The sequence below is a fragment of the Meriones unguiculatus genome, chromosome 15 (genome assembly GCF_030254825.1).
Source record: "Meriones unguiculatus strain TT.TT164.6M chromosome 15, Bangor_MerUng_6.1, whole genome shotgun sequence".
In the NCBI taxonomy this organism is placed as follows: Eukaryota; Metazoa; Chordata; class Mammalia; order Rodentia; family Muridae; genus Meriones; species Meriones unguiculatus.
This window is the reverse complement of record NC_083362.1, coordinates 49,189,634-49,191,959: the sequence shown is the minus strand read 5'-3', so window position 1 is coordinate 49,191,959 and position 2,326 is coordinate 49,189,634. Positions and strand designations below refer to the sequence as shown.

The 2,326-nt window shown below is 42.8% G+C and overlaps 1 non-coding gene across 1 annotated transcript; it reads right to left on the bottom strand.

Annotated features, from left to right (window-relative positions):
- Positions 1 to 1,807: 1,807 nt before the first annotated feature.
- On the bottom strand, positions 1,808 to 1,915 carry LOC132648184 (U6 spliceosomal RNA). Its single transcript, XR_009586561.1, has one exon. It is a non-coding gene; the product is annotated as a U6 spliceosomal RNA (small nuclear RNA).
- Positions 1,916 to 2,326: the final 411 nt, after the last annotated feature.

Sequence of the window (2,326 nt, the reverse complement as noted above, 5' to 3'; positions counted from 1 at the left end):
TCAACCTTGTGTATGCTCCTATTTTAATGTTGCATGACAGAGAAAGAGGTGCAATCCTCTGTATATAAAGAGGAGAGATTTGGTGTAGCTGATATAATGAGATCTATTGAAACACTATGCATTTTGCGGCTTTGAATCTAGAGGCTGGGGAAAACGCTACACTGGCCCCATTAGGGTTAATTGTGAAAGGATGTTAATATATTCAAAACCCCAGGGGTAGTTTCTACATGTTGTCTGAATGAAACGGGGATGTTAGGGCGACTTCCCATTTAAGCTTTCTCTTTAAAAAGTGCTCCTTTTGATTAACGTAAAGCTGACTGTGCGAGGTGGGGCTGCGTACAATGAGAGCTGAGACCGTAGGTGTGTGAGGTTCCCGGGCAGCAGCTCTGGTCTTCTTAGTCCAGTGCCAAACTTTATTTATAAAGATGTAGGTTGCTGATGCCCTGGAAAAAGAGAAAACAATATCAAAGCTGACTTTCATACTGGAAAAGGCTCCTAAATATTAATTTGCGGGTTTTCTGTACTGTCTCAGTGTATTTAATTACTAAAGCTTTTGGTGCTTAAACCACGGCTTGGTGTTTCATTTGAATTTCTTATTTCTTACTACAGTGGAGTCACAATGCTTAATTTGTTAGTACTGTAATCGTTTCCATAGCAACAAGCCTAATGTTATATATAAATATGTATGCAGTATGTATATGTATATATATATATACATAATAAATGTGTAGTAGAGATGATTATGACTTCATTCCAAGAGCATGTCATGAAAAGACTTAGCTCTCAATGAAACTCCTAATTAAAAATGCAGATCTACTGTGTGAGGCTAAAGATATGGCCACGGACTGAGTGGGAGCTTGGAGAACTGGATATTGCCAGTTCTCTCCTTGTAAGTTGCCTTCTTCCTAGGAGCAGAGCCACTCGTGAGAACCCATTAGCAGGACCAACCAGAGAAATTCTGAATAAAGCAAAATTTGGACCAAATTCAGGGAGAAGGGCTGTTGTTTCAAAGACCATATACAAGAAGCCTGGGTGTGTATCCAAAATGAAGTTGAAAAGGGGGAGCTTATCTGCTCTCTTTTCTTGAAAGAAATGTTTACAGGCATCTCTTTCGCATCCAGCATCTCTATTTAGAGTCTATATTACGATTGCATTACCACTAAGGTTCCGAGTAGGGCAACAAACACCCAGCCTCGGGGGAAAGATTTGCTATGTCACCTTGCAGTGCTGAAGCCCTTCAGAGTGAGGTCCCCAAGCTGTAACTCCATCATCTCCAAGCTAAACATCACTTTGGCCCTCCGTACAGTGACTGCTGAGGCATGACAATGATGCACCCTGTGCTGAACACGACTCCTCTAAAATTAACCTAATTGTAGGGGACATGACCATCTATCACTGGAAATGTTCAGCTCAGTGCCACAGTGAGATAGAAACCACAGGGACTTACCTAAATCGGGTTTATTTTTCATGACCCATTGTTAGTGCAAAGATAAGCCAGCTGAGATCAGTGCGGAGGCCGCACAGTCCTACCAGTGACTCAGGCTGATTGCCTCTCTACTGTTTCACCTAAGCGTGATGCCATAACCTTCGCTCTCGTGACTCTTTCCCACCTGCATATCACAATCCCATTCCAGGCTAGGCTGAGAGAATGAGAAAGGCAAATGCCTGAGCTTTTTGACATCCTCCCACTCCCATCTTCTGTAGCGAAAACATCGTTTCAATCTTGGCTGCCACACATCACATTGGGATATAGCATTTTGTATTTGGGATTAATCAGCAAAGTGTTGAACAACCTCCAGGAACTGCACAAGATATGGAACACTTCATAAATTTACATGTCATTCTTACACGGGGGCCATACCAAATCTTCTCTGTATTATTCAAATTTTAATATTCATGCTGCCGAACGGAGCACAAGCTTCCTTCTTCTGAGCAACTATCAGCTGCTTTTCAGGTAGCTCCGACCCAAATGTTTGGTAACATACTGCTGACTGGCCTCTTAGACTGTGGCCATCCTCTAGATCCAAAAAGGCTTGTTAAGGTGAGTTGTTTTAACCGAACCTAATGTTGTCATTAGCAAAAGGAGGGACTTGTTAGTGAAGAGCAAGGGAAACGTGGTCAGTAGATGGGCAATAGGAAGCACTCCTCTCCTCCGATAGGAACATCCTGTGATTTAACCAGGACTGCTCAGCAATCTAAGAAAAGAGGCCTTGGCCTCTGAAAGGCTCTGCCCTGCAGACTATCAAAGCAGACGCTGAGACTTATGGCCAAATGTTGGGCAGAGTGCAGGGAATCTTACGTAAGAAGTGGGAAATAGTAAGATCTG